This window comes from Emydura macquarii, unplaced genomic scaffold, assembly GCF_026122565.2.
Source record: "Emydura macquarii macquarii isolate MOO-44397 ecotype Brisbane River unplaced genomic scaffold, CSIRO-AGI_Emac_v2 contig_1876, whole genome shotgun sequence".
NCBI lineage: Eukaryota > Metazoa > Chordata > Testudines > Chelidae > Emydura > Emydura macquarii.
In genome coordinates this window covers 28,611,984-28,626,221 of record NW_027132013.1, presented here as the reverse complement: position 1 = coordinate 28,626,221, position 14,238 = coordinate 28,611,984, and the positions used below count along the sequence as shown (strand labels likewise).

The 14,238-nt window shown below is 38.2% G+C and overlaps 1 long non-coding RNA gene across 2 annotated transcripts in view; it reads left to right on the top strand.

Moving 5' to 3' along the window:
• The window catches only part of LOC137159709 (uncharacterized), a 151,041-nt gene that overhangs the window by 71,590 nt on the left and 65,213 nt on the right, over positions 1 to 14,238 (top strand). The window contains exons 2-3 of one of the 2 annotated variants that reach the window (XR_010921707.1): positions 3,430 to 3,484; positions 7,576 to 7,707. This is a non-coding gene — a long non-coding RNA (uncharacterized lncRNA). Of the gene's footprint in view, positions 1 to 3,429; positions 3,485 to 7,575; positions 7,708 to 14,238 lie in introns of those variants that run through there. The other variant, XR_010921708.1, reaches the window with a different exon arrangement.

The following is a 14,238-nucleotide window of genomic DNA, read 5'->3' as shown; positions in this document are numbered from 1 at the left end:
ATAAATCTCATAAAAGCTTATTTTGGGAACTTAGCACATTTTTAACCAACCAAAAAAAAAAAAAAAAGAGGTAAACTTTCAAATAAGATGTAAAAATTTCTCAGGGAAAGAGGATTAGAATTGAGTGTAATGATTCAGTCCATTCCCTCCACGGGAACTGATTTCACTGTAAGCTAAAATGTTTTGTTAAATTACGTACTTCTGTTGTTTGGAAGTTATATTTCTCCCAGAAAAGCACATGAGATCCTCATTGGCACTATCCTCATAGACATTTTAAAAACACATCCATGTTAAATAGGATATATAGACAGTGGTTGAGCATACAATCCCTTTAAGCTAGATAACAAAAATGATTTTGACTTGTTTTAAAATCTTTTCCCTTAAATGGTTCCAAATCTAAAACTAAAAAGACAGATAATGTGGATTGAACATTTTTCACCTTGATTTCAGTTTTGTAGAGAAAAGCATATTATAAGCACTTTCCTTTCTATAAGAATCACGTTGAAACACCAGGAAAAATCCATCTGTTTTGGCTAGAAATATAACAGCATGCTTTCCAGAACTCCATATTCATCTTTACTAATATACCAAGTGTAGTTTGTTCACATTTTTTTGTCCATTCAAATACCATACTACTATACACGTGATTAGCTAGTCCTTATTCCTAAAATTGGCTAATAGTTTCAAGACTATGCCTATTATACACAGTGGAAGATATGACCAAATTCAAGACAAATTAATGCACAATGATTATAAATGCATAAATAGAGGACTATGACTTTTTGAAGGTTGGCATTTATTCTAAAGCAGACATCTATATTTCACAAGGGAATACTTAGACAATTGTTTTTTATCATAAGATTACTGTTCATCATGTACAAGAAAACAATTGTTATCAGGTATGAACTTAATTGGAATCAACTGTATCAGTCTTTACAGGAATTTACCGAAATGTCTGCCATTCAGAGCTGGCTTACCATAATACTCTCTATGGAATAGTTGACCACAGGATTCTCATTCACAAACAGCCAGGTTAAACAGTTAAATGCTAGCAAATCCTGCATAGCCCTGTGGGAAATTTCACTTTAATCCTGAATTTATAAAAGGACAATCAAAGCCCAAAGCCTGGGTAACAAATCTGATCCTCTGTTGCAATCTGTGTCCTCATGGGAAGGAAAGAGATGCTCCCTGTACAAGCCTGAGATGGATAAATACCTAAATGATGAGATAGATGGGGAATGCAGAAAAAGCGTCTGGCTTCAGCCATTCGCTTCCAATTTCACATTACATTGTGAAAGGCAATTCTTGTGCAGCTCGGGAACAGCCAGTCCTGATTACTATAAGTTGAAGTGTGGCTTAAGGAATGATTAATGACAGTGTCAGGAGAAAACAAAGCACAATGAGAGTTATCTCTAATCCACCTGCTTGCAGATGCTATAGTAAGGGAATGAAAATGGCCCCAGCGAGCCCTGATAATAAAAAAAATCAAAATAGAAAGGTGCAAAGCTGTAGATATGTATTAATCTGATATATAAAAACTAGGTCTTAGCTTGAATAAAGCATTAGGCATGAATGGAGCCCCATAGGTGATAGATATTAGAGCATAGTGGACTTCACATTGTCTGTATTTTTTAAATCAAACAGAACTGTTCCCTTCAGTATTGCCTTTGACATTAATGGGTTGGTATTTGAAAAGTCACAGTTCACTAGATGAGCGGGCTTGCGAGTTCAAGCTCATTAAACAAAACCTCTTTTTGTTGTTGTTCTTTTAAAAAGTGACACTACACCACCACCTTGTGGCTTTTTCATGAATAAACACAGATGAGAGAATCAGATGTTTGCCTTTCCAAATAGGGTACGTTCAGGTAAAACATAATTAAGATCTACTTTATTTTTTTTTCTTTCAAACACAGACACATTTATAAGCTAATTCGGTTAGGACAACACATCTGAAAGAAGCCAACTAGATTATTTTAAATGGCTTTTTGGATAGGGATCAGATCAGCTCAGGCCATTCTAGTTATATTTGCACTAATTTAAGTCTTCAGCTATCACAGAATTAAGGAGCTCACTGATCCTAGCTACAACTGAATATGCAAAGTACAATATTTTGCTTCAACTTGATAGCTGCTGTCTTCTTTCAATCTGGCCCACTCATCCTTGCTAAACATATAGCAGCTTGAAACAGGGTACAGGATGTGTTGGAGATGAGAGCTTGCAACCCCCATGGAACTCTGAGAGTATGTCTATATTGCACACTAAACCCAGGCTCTAACTCAGGTTTGAGCCCAAGCCCCCTTTCCATCCACACACAAAGCAGTCTGGCAGGGAGGGGGAAGGAGAGTCAGAGCTGAGCCTCAGGTACAAGTCCTGTCATTTTGCAGTGTTGACCCAGGTCAAGCCACAGACTCGAGTCATAGTGCAGTGTGGACTAGTTATCACAGCGAGGGGACCCAGGTCCAGCACTTGTAAAACCCAGGTTTAAAATGCAGCGTGGACCCTCAAGCACAGGCTTGGAAACACTGAGTCAACAACCCCAGATGCCACAGACTCAGGTTTACAATGCAGTGTAGACATACCCAGACAAACTGCCTTTTGGTCTGGTCTAAGATGCACCAGACAGGTTGTGCCTAGTAATGTCATCCAAACCAGATCCCAGTCAACAATGGTGCAAGTACCCTGTTTGATTTGAATTATAGTGTTTAGTCCCTCCCCCACCCCCACCCCTTTTTTTTTTAACTAAGAACAAGCTGATATAGACTAGCCACGGTTGCAATAATACTGTTTTTACTTGATACAAATGCCATAGTTTAAGACATGGGATAAAATTTTCAAAAGCGAGTGAGATAGGAATCTAAATCTCATTGACTTTCAATTAGACTAATGCTTCTTATGTCATTAATGAAAATGGGACGTAGGTTCCTAAGCCACTTAGGTGGCTTTTAAAATTTTAGCCATAGCCATCCAATACTGGAAGTTAATTTTGAATAACCAGCTGAAGTGGAATATCTCTTGAGAGCAACCTGTGCATCAAATTTGGGAAAATGACTTCTAGTTGCCACCAGGCTAAACGCTTAGGGGTGAAATCCTGGCCCCACTGAAGTCAATGGCAAAACTCCGATTGATTTAATTGGGCCAGGATTACATCCCTAATGGTTTCCCCTTTTTCGCAACATGACCTGCAACAAGTTAAATATTAATTCATATTTCATGGAAGTATTTTAATATTGAAAATCTAATGAAGATTTAGCACTCAGTTTTTAATGAGGCTGACATAACTGTTGAAAGAAAGCAAATACATTATTTTAATTAATATCAATTCATAAGTGCTCCTGATTTATATATTAAACAAAGAGAAAGTGGCTTGTCATACACTACAATTTATTCTGTATTCACCCATCATTTACTCAGAATCTTTTTTTTTTTTAGTATGAAATGTATGATGGAACCTGCCATGTAGAACTGTATAGCTGCTGCACACACTGTAAGTACTGTGATCACATCACCCTTATTTTCTTATGACGTGCCTCAAGTCAATTCTATCCAGGTGTCTTTGTCTCCACCTGACACCTCCTGCTATCAAATAATCATGCTGTATTTTAAGCTTAAGCCTTTGTACACTGTATTTTTAATGGCAGCAGGGAGTCAGACAGTTTGCATGTTATAAAAAGATATTGTTATAACTAGAGAAGGGCCTGAGTCACAAAATTTTGGATCTGGATTTTGAAATCAATGAAGTTCAAAAGTGCTTAGATCTGAGGTTTGGTTTGGTCCATTATAGAGACAGACCAGACAAAAAAAAAAATGGATTCTGAACTCCCCTCCTCATATCCCTTAAGTTCAGAGATGTTGGTTCAAGCCCATTTTTAGGTACAAATGTAATTATGATAGGGTTTAATGCAGCTGGAAGTCAGGGGAAAAGTGGCCTTAAATACAAAAGCATTACAAAAGAGCTTTATAAAGAGAGACTTATATTTGGCAAAATTTGAGACCAAGAATTGTATTGTAACAATGGTGGTTTTATGGTCATGAAACAATGCCAGAATTGAAATAATAAAGATAGATAGTAATTTTGTGTGAACTTCCAAAGAGCCTAAAGTTCAGTTTGAGTAAACGCAGAAAGGTTTAGGATTCCACTTCTCTGATGATACTACTCCACTGAAAAAATGAAGCTACACGTGCTGAGCATTTTTTCCTAGAGGCATATCTGAATTTCTACCATCTTACTGAGGTCTTTTCCCATTCTCTCCTCTCTACTTCTCTAGCTTTCTTCTCCTGTCTCCCAACCCAAACACAACTTTCTCATTTCCTCCAATCTCATCTTTCTTTTCTATGGTGCCAGCTCCTTGTTTCTTGACTCTAAACAACCATCTTGATCCTGTAACTCCTTCTCCCAACCCCCAACAGCTCTCCCTTGACTCACCAAATGTCTCCTCACAGGCATGCTACCTTTGGATAGGAACTTTCTCTCCTTTGGGCTCGGTTTAGTTATTTTATTTAAAACCCATGTGCCTGGGAGCTTCCCACTCAGAGTTTCTCCTAAATGTATTGTTTTCCCAACCCATTCAACCCTAGCATTTTACCTTGCAAAATATGAAGACAGCGACTATCCCAACACAGATTTACATACAGTCACAAAATGGATGTCAACAAAGGCTCAAGTCTTATTGTGAGGTGCTTGAAGGCGAGGAGGTGGAGAACTTATCCACATTTTTCCAAGGTAAAGTGGGTTCAGATTCATTCTGAGAATCTGGCTGAGGTTCAGGCTGGCTTTATCTAAACTGATTCAGACACCACAAGCTGTTGGAGCTGCCTCCTCTTTCATTGATTCAAAAAGAACCTCTACTAGTGATTTCTAATGGTCTTTTATCGAATATTCTTTCTGGCCAAGATATAGTTGACCCTAAAAAGTTAGAAACCTGTCAAAAATTAGTTTGAATAATTTGCAAAGAGCTTCTGGGCAATCTGAGCTGCTACTTGCAAAATCAAACCAAAGTCTTTGCTCCAGCCACCCTTGAACTTGGGTAGAGTATGGATCCTGCATACACCTTTACAGATCAAGTACATTTCTACCTAATACATTTCCCTTTATTTGAAATGGAGATGGTATTCTTTTTTTGCTTGTTCCTGAACTGTTGTGTCATGCAGTGATTTTGCTGTCATTATAGTGACCGATAGCTATTTCTGGGGTGGAACTTATGTTTTAGGAGTGGATGAAGTATTCTGAGGTGTTGCAGAAGCATTGCTGTGAATGGCTGGACAGTTACCCTATTTACTGTTACCGTGTAGCTGTTTTGCGGTAAGTCAGTAAATGATTTATGGCATCACTCTGTCCCATTTTCAGATGGAAGATAAGATGTTATTTCTGCTTCGATACAAAACCCTTACAGTTGATGCAAGGAGGTGTTCAGATTCCTATCTAAATTACATGCCAGGCAGCATTAACATGGTTAGGAGTGTTGTTTATCTAAGTCCTGGATATATTTCCAGTATAATACAATGACTTTTAAGCCATCTCTGTTGACGTGCTAACCTAAAGCAAAATAAAGCTTTGACTATAGATTTTACATAAGACAGTATGATACAGAATTAAGTTATATTTACCGTAATTATAATAATTCTGGTCATATATGTCTTTATTACTCCTGCTGGTGACTATAACAGTGATAAGGAGCCACAGCCAAAACTGAAATAGACTTAGAAAATGAATCACTCATTGCTATTCAGTAGGTAGCAAATATGTTCTATTTCAATAGTGATTTGGTGTTTGAGAAGTGTATATATTTGGAGTGCATGGCTGTTAGACCTTCATTAAATGCAGTGCAAAGTACAGAATTTTTATGGCACTCCTATTTAAAGCCCAAAGACACAGAGCACTGGTCTGTATAGTCTCTGTATCGGTAGAAGTGTGACAGTTATGGGTGTGATTTTTTTTATCAATATAATTATAGGAGTACAACCCTTAGTGTGAACACAATTGTACCAGATTAAATGTTCCTTGATACCAATGCAATTTATCTTTCTTCCCATACAGGATTAACCTATACCACTATAAGCACATTTATACCAGTATAACTATGTCCGCATTATAGGGGTTGTATAACTTTAACTATACAGGTATAGTTAAACAGTACAACTTGTAAGCCTAAAAGAGGCTACTTTTGTGGAGCCAGTGAAGGGGTTTAGTTTGGAAAAGCAACTGAAAAAGAGCCTAAAGTGAGAGTAACTCAGATGCATTTAACATCTGCAAACAAAAATCAGTCCACATTCCGATAAATGGATCTCCATGCAATGTTCTTTCCTTCTTCCTTTAAGTGTGAACTCTTTTTTTAAAGCTTGTGGTAGATCTGCTCCTGGCAGTATGTTATGTTCACCCATTAGTTTATTTTTTAAGACTAAGAAGAGATATTTCTACATTATAAATTATTTATAAAAATAAGAACAAAGGGAGGCTGTCAGGGCTGCTGGTACTTTGAGAAAACAAAACAAAAAAAAAAGAAGATGATGTATTTATGAAGAATGCAATTTTATAAAGAGGGAGGGGGGAACACAACTACTAATTATTAACATTCATCGGCAGACAGGGACCTGAAAGGATAGGATTAGAGGGATACATTTACATCTGTCTGTCAGAAAAAGAAATCTCATTAATGGTTTACTAGACTGTCACTAAACTTCTAATATTAAACTTGAGGGTTCCTAGCAGGGGAAGATAACTTACTTTTGGCCCATTCAAAAATAAAGTGATTAAAAATAAATAATACAATTAACATTTTCAGTAGCAGCTCCAGCACTACTGAATCTCTTGAGATGACATGAAGTTTCATGTGTAATTGAAAAAGTTGTAGGTTATCACTGAAAGTTTCTGAGCTTTCTTTTATGCAAGCATGTGTAATTTGAGATGGGATGCTGCTGCCAAAGTAATCCTGGTGTGATAGTTTTGATACTGAGAATCCCTTTTGTCATTTGAATATTTCTTTTCATGTATAAAAAGAAAAATCCAGTAGGTTGCTTTGACAATTTGAGATGCTGAGCCACAGTTTCTCCTCTTTAAAGAAGCAGACATTAAGGTTAAATGTAACTGCACCAAAATAATCTCATCACGTGTGTAAAATACATTAATAGAAAAACTTGGATATACTGTAGTATTTGATCGAATAAATTGACCTGTGGAAGTGAAATCCACTCCACAGTTACCCTTTTCATTTTATTTTTCATAACAAATTAATTTTTCCTGAATACACATCACTACAGAAAATTCTGGAACACTATATTGTTAGTACTCAAATAGTTAGGTACATCCATTCTAGTGAGGTACCCATACCTGCTACTTGTAGGATCTGAGACATATGTTGCCTGGTTAAATATTCTGGAATATCATAATGTGATTTATACAGTTGGTTGTATTAATATATGCAATGATGTGCAGGAGAGTGTTTTCACCTTGAAAATTTTATTACAGATTTTTAAAACTGGCAAGATGAAATTCCAAAGACCTTTTAAGTTACCTAGACTGTTCCCATGCCAGTGCAGGAGCATTCCTTGCAGTGGTTTTCCACCTTTTTTCATTTGCAGACCCCTAAAGAATTTCGACTAGAGGTGAGGACCCCTTTTGAAATCTTCGACATAGTCTGCTGATCCCAGGGGTCCATGGACCACAAATTGAAAACCACTACCCTACAGTATTCAAGCAAAAACCTACTTCAAACTTTTCAAGGTTTAGCCATCATTATTTTCATTTATCTTCATAGTTAGTGTATTTCATTTCTTATCAAGTTTTGTGTGGGATTCAAATGAGCCCTAGAAACAGTGCCTCTCGTTTGCACTCCTTTATTTTTCTAAAGCTACACTGGAGAGTATATGGTCTGTTTTCCAAAAATATTAGTGATTATGGATATCTGTTTTTGGGTGTTCAACTTCAAACACCTTATAGGGGCCTGATTTTCAGAGAGTGAGTGCTCAGGACCACTGAAAATCTGGTTCTTTAAGGAGTCTCAACTTGGTAACCCAAAAGCAGAAACATCCAAAATCTTAAAAACATAGGCCCATATGTTTGAACATGTTGCACCACTATATATGCAATCCTTGGCTCTTTTGAAAAGCACACATTCCTCGCCACCCTCCTACATTCCTCCCTCTGTTCTTCCCCATTTAGGACTATATACGTACCATGATGTAAATAATATTCTGGATTTCAGGTAATCTGAATGAGAAAACTCTTATGCAGATCAGCGGAATTTGCGGGGAGGGTGTTGTGTCAGTATCCCCACTTCCTTCTCCCTGCTTCCAGCTCCCCACTGGGGTTGCAGCTGCTCTTGGTGGGTTAATGAGCTTGTTCCATCCTGGAGGGAGGTGGGGAGGCGGCATACCAACCCGATCCTGTGGAGAAGGAGGGTGGCGGATTGGGGGGTATCTCACAGATGGCTGGTCTGGGGAGAGGGGGCCAGCACTGACAACAAAGCAATGAGGATCCCCAGCCCAGCCTTCCCTACAGTGGCTCCACAGACCCAGTGGTGTCACTGCAGCACCAGCTGGTAAGGAGCTATGAAAAGTCTGGAGGGTGGCAGGGGAACCAAGGTCACATGTCCCCCCCTGCCATAGCAAATGCCTCCCCTGATTCAAATCATGGAAAGATGAAGTGGCCAAGGTTTGCGTCTATTCCAGAGTAGCCATTTGAGCACACAAAAAGATATTGGCACTGAGAGAATATACATAAAGGATGGTTCATAAGACTGGAGTTGTCTAAGCAATAAAAAGATCTTTTATCCTTAACCTAGTTGTTCCTCCATCATTATCTGACAATTTCCTTCATCCAAAACTGCTTTTACTTAAGCATGCAGTTGTGTAATCCAGCTGAGCCACAAAGACAATGTAAAAATCTCCCGCTATAAGCTTTGGAAATATCTTAATGCGATCCTGACTGACTTTTCTAAATAAAACACACAATCCACCCAACAATGTCCAGCAGACAAACCATGGGGTCCAGCAAATGATAATAGGTGAAGGTCGCTGAGAAAGGTAGATGTGAATAAGTGAAACATGATCATTCTCCTATTCTCCTTTCCTATTCACGTATCCTCCAAGCTTCTCTTCTTCACCCCTGTCATATCTTTTTGTGATTCTCCACATTTTAGGGGGAAAAAACCTCACGCGCTGAATTTAGTACTTTTCTGACGACCGTATTCTATTCTTCCTACCAACATTCCCTTCAAGGTCTCAATCAACTACTCTGCCCTGCATTCCTTATCAGCATACACTACATTTTTCTCTAGCTCTATAGTAAGGAATATAAAAATACACACAATGACTTAATGTGGATTAAATTTCACATACAGCCAGAAGACTATTTTCTCTCACTCATAGAGTATATATAAACCTCTTTAGGATTAGAATGCTGGTAGAATGAAAAGATAACATAAAAGCCACAGCTTCATAATTATTTTGCATTGGTTTTCTGCTTGATATTTACAACAGAGGTGTACAACCTTTTTACCTGGAGCTGTTAATGTTTTTAGTTTCTGCTTCTGTAACAAATACGTGTGAGAGGGGCAACCACTTTTGACAGGATCCCAGTGCCCCAAAGTGTGCTACTCTGAAACTGAATAGGAGAGGGGAAAGGACACGTAAGTGAAAATTCTCTTTGCTAGTAATATTTCTCCTCATAATTGGGGGTTTCAGCTGCATACCAGATATTTTAACCAATCTAAATACCAATACGGGCAGTGCAAGACACTCTTGCCCAATGTTAATGTTGTCATTATCAAATTTATTTTACATCAAATAACTGCACTTTAAACTAACTCATTCTGTATTTTAAAGAAATGTATTATTAGATTTTTCTTCAGTAGAAGTGCTCAGCATCTTGCAGAATATAGTCCTTAACCACTGTGGGCCTAATTTTGACCTCAGTGACACTAGTATATATCAGGAGTACTTCCATGAAAGTTAACAGAGCTACATCACTGTAACAAAACCACTGTAACTAAGGCTATGGCTACACTACAGCTTAAATTGAGAGCTTCTCCAACTGACATAGCTACCACCACTCATGAGGGCTAGAGTAGTTAAGCTGCCAGGAGAGCTCTCTCCTGTGGACTTAGAGCTGCTACACAGGGAGTTGCAGCTGCGCTGCTGTAAGCTCTCTAATGTAGCCATAGTCTAAGATCAAAATCAGGCCTAACACGTGCAGCTCAGTAACGAGTGGTGAGGATTTTCCACATTCAGGTCTCCATATCAATGGAACTGCAGTTAGATAAGAGATACATTTACACACTTAATAAGCAAGTGTTCTGCATGGGAATACAGGATGTCCACACAGCAATGTAAGCACAGGATCAGTAGAACTCAAGTTAGCAGAGCCTGGTTTTGTTTATTTAGAACTTGAGCGTCTACACCCATTTGTAACCCCAAGTTAGGAATCGTTGAGCCCTGGGTCCCTAGCTGACGTTCCAGCGTCTACACTGCAGTATGTGGGCCCAAGTCTGACCACTTATATCCCAGACTTTGTAGCACCCTCCCAAAATGTGGGCCTCTCAGCCCTTTGTTTGTGGTGCAGTATGGGATAACTTGCCTGTTCACCAAACTTGACTGTCCAGAGGACAAAGAAAGCTGGCCCACAGGACTATGAAATACTCTCAGTGGACTACCGGAGCACAAGTCTAGTGGTGCTGCATTGACACTCCAAAGCAATAGGGCTTGAACCATGAGTCCCAGCTTGAGTTAGGCTCAGAGCCGTCACCCCGGTGGGGGCCTGGGGCAGTGCAATTTGTGTAGATGGAAAGGGGGGTTAGGCCTGAGACTGAGTTTGAACCGTGGGTTTACCCTGCAGTATAGACATACCCAGAGCCATTAGTTACTGGGATTAAGGCACTGAATGTCTAACAGTGTATAACAGATGAAGTCTAGGTTTTAACATTTTATTATGGTGAGGTAAAGCAGTAGGTGACCTTAAACTCTTTTACAAATGTTAGATTGATAAGAAGAAAGATGTTAGCCCTAAGAAACAAAATCCCAACAAAAGAGAAAAGGAAAGATTGTTATTAATGCAATGTCAGTTTCAAAAGTTGCTTTTTGCATTTGGATGGTGTATAAGCATGTTCTTTTTTTTTTTTTTTTTTTCCTTTGAGATGCTGTCATATTGCAACATGATTTTTCTCTAAAAGTATCTATACACTTGTTTGTCTGAAAAAGCCCATTGTCTAGGGACAGATTCTTCGTTGCTGTGTAGTCTGGCATAAAGTAGGAGAGGTTTCTGAAACCTTCCTGAAAAGTAATCCATGTACAGCTAGAATTGATTATGATGTGGTCTCTATTCTGAGAGCTTCAGGTGCCCTCTTCTGGCATAATAATAGAAGTACCAGCAGTCTTTGTTTAAAAAAAACTTTTGAAAATCACTGGTTCACAATCAACAAATCTCTTAATTTGAGTATCCGATCATGAGTATTACATAAATGGAATTTGCCTCTAGTAAAAGCACTTTGCTTCATATAAAGACTCATTATAAGACACACTTCATCAGTAATCTCCCATATACAGTCAGCTCATGCTTCTCCATTCCTGGTATTCTCAGATTGAGTAGTTGTGATGGTTCAAGAAATATATATGCCTAAAGTCAATATGCTGGCATGAAAGCAGATTTATAATTTACAGAAAGCTAGAGGCTGAATTTAAATATATGGATACATCATACTATCTATATGTCCTGCCTGGCATGGGGATTCATTTAACAATGTGAGTCTTTTCTATTTCCATCTACTATGTTACTATGAAGAACCAAAATCTTTCCTTTTGAGGATCTTCACATGAAAATAGGAGATTTTGACTGATGTCTATTGAGAACATGTTCTATGCACTTATCCTTTGTTTTCTGAGCATCTGGCATTGGCAGATCTGATTTAGGTGGTATTTCTGTCTCCATGTATCTGGTTACCTAGATCAAAATTATAGTTATGCTGGCTATGTACACCAGGAATATTGTTATCTATGTAATTTGCCCTTCCAAAGGTTCTCCTGTCTTGTTCTGACTTACAACAAGCTCCTTACTCATTTCTTTACCCACAAAAGCACTGAGCATCTTGCTGATTTTCAAACAACATTTTCATACTCACTGGTCAATAGCTAAACCTAAATGTGCCTTATGTGATGAAGAATCCTGGACAAAAGTTCACATAAATGTAAATTTTCCTACTTTTATGTGATATTATATGAACCTTGACCAGGAAATGCCTATTGAGGAATGTATTTTAGGAATAGCAAGGGAGACCAGAGTGGGTCAGTAGCTGCATGATTATTCTTCAGATTATACTTTCTCACAGTTAATGGAACGGCAGTGTTGCAAGAATGAAAAGGGTGTTGATTCGAGAAATCAAACAAAGAATTACATTAGCAAACATGCCAGGGTGCCTTAGAAATTTTATAGAGGAACTCAGTTACTTTAGGTATGTTCTCATCACCCTCTATGTAAATCAATTTCCACTTCTTAGATCATATCAACACCAAAAAAGAGATTAACAAGTCAATTCTTTACTTTTATTAGAAGATAATGCTGCTCAGTCTATCTTCGGTTCCTCAAAGGGTGTATCAGTCAAAAGACCTTTATCAAATGGGTAAAAGAACAGAGCTTTAACAGAAAGTGAACATGGCTCCTGCTATTTGTTTACAGCTATCACTAATAAAAGGCATGGTCAATATAGCAGTTTGTTGATGTTGATGTTATCTCTGAAAGAAAGTGCTGCAATTATAACTACAACTAACTACAATTCATGTGCTGAATTTAGTACTTTTCAAATGACTGTAGTCTATTTTTCCTACCAGCTACAACTAACTGAATTTCCAAATGTAATGTCTGTAAAAGTTCATGCAGACCATGGGCAATGGGCCGCATTGTTGCATCAATTTTTAATCCAAACTATCCAGTTAACTTTTTAGCAAAACTCTGCATTGATTTAACAGTACAATATAATCCAATAGCTGGACTTGATCCACATATTTAGAGGTTATGGAACATAAGTAAAGGAGTAAGTAAAGGCTGCTTTCAAGCTTTCTTAATCATTTGCATCGCTGCAAAAAGAATCAAAAACTGCAGATCCGATGGCAGAATTAGGACCCAATTGTATATACATTTCCTATAGTGTGGGATGCAATATATTATTCATGATATGGTGAACAATCAGATATGTGGCAACTCAACACATCGTTTTTTCAAGCAATTAGGAGACAGGGAAAAAGTGTGTAATGGACACAAATCTCTGTTGGGGGAGTAAGGGTTATTCTATCCCAGGGAAGTATTGAGCCCATTTTTTCCTCTTTCTACACTGTTAGAATGTGTGTGTTAGGTTTCTTAAACAAAAACCTGATTTTCTATATACAGCGGTCAATAGCCTTTACAACCAATTAAAGTTACTGCAGCATTCACAGTTTTTTCTAGGTGCTCCTTATATTAATTATAGGAAAAGAAGGAATACAATGAATATCACAGGAATGATATCTAGTTGTAAAGGCAAAACTGGAAAATGTTAAGTGTGACCACCCTGTAGACAAGAGCAGGAATTTGGGAGCAAAAAGGGAGTGGAAATCATGACGCAGTCAGATATATGAGGAAGAATTAGATGCCAACAGGAAATAGAATGCATGTGCTTGAAGAATCCATAGATCAAAATAGAATCCTATTGAGAAGAGAAGTAGTGACCATGAGAGCGAAGGGAGAGAATCTACTGGTGTCTACCTAGAATTTTAGTGGCCCTAGATATGAGTACATTGATGCCTTAAAAAGGAGATTATTCAGGATAAAGGAGTCCTTAGCCAGGTAGAAATTAGCGATTAAAAGACCTATAAGACCAGTTTCATTGCCAGTGGGACCTGGGCTGCCCAATGAATAGTTCAACTGCTCTTACTAGAAGTATAGAAAAGTCCAACTGGAGGATGATTGCAATGCTCCAACAGTAGCCTGAGTCAGGCAAGCACAGCCTAGAAAATGAATGGGGCTGATTAGATATAAAGGATTGCTTTAGTGGAATGACAGTCACCTTACTTCCTATGTTCCTTCAGGGATGGCAAGCCTATAGCATATGTACAACAGCACTCCTTGAACTTGGCAACTGAGACAGGATTTCATAGAGCTGGAATTTTTCTAATTTGTAGGGTGTAAGACAAGCTGCAAGATGTGTAAAACATTGAAGGCCAAATTCTGAACTCAAGGGGGATGTACAAGATTCAAATGAGGGCAAAATATGGCCCTAA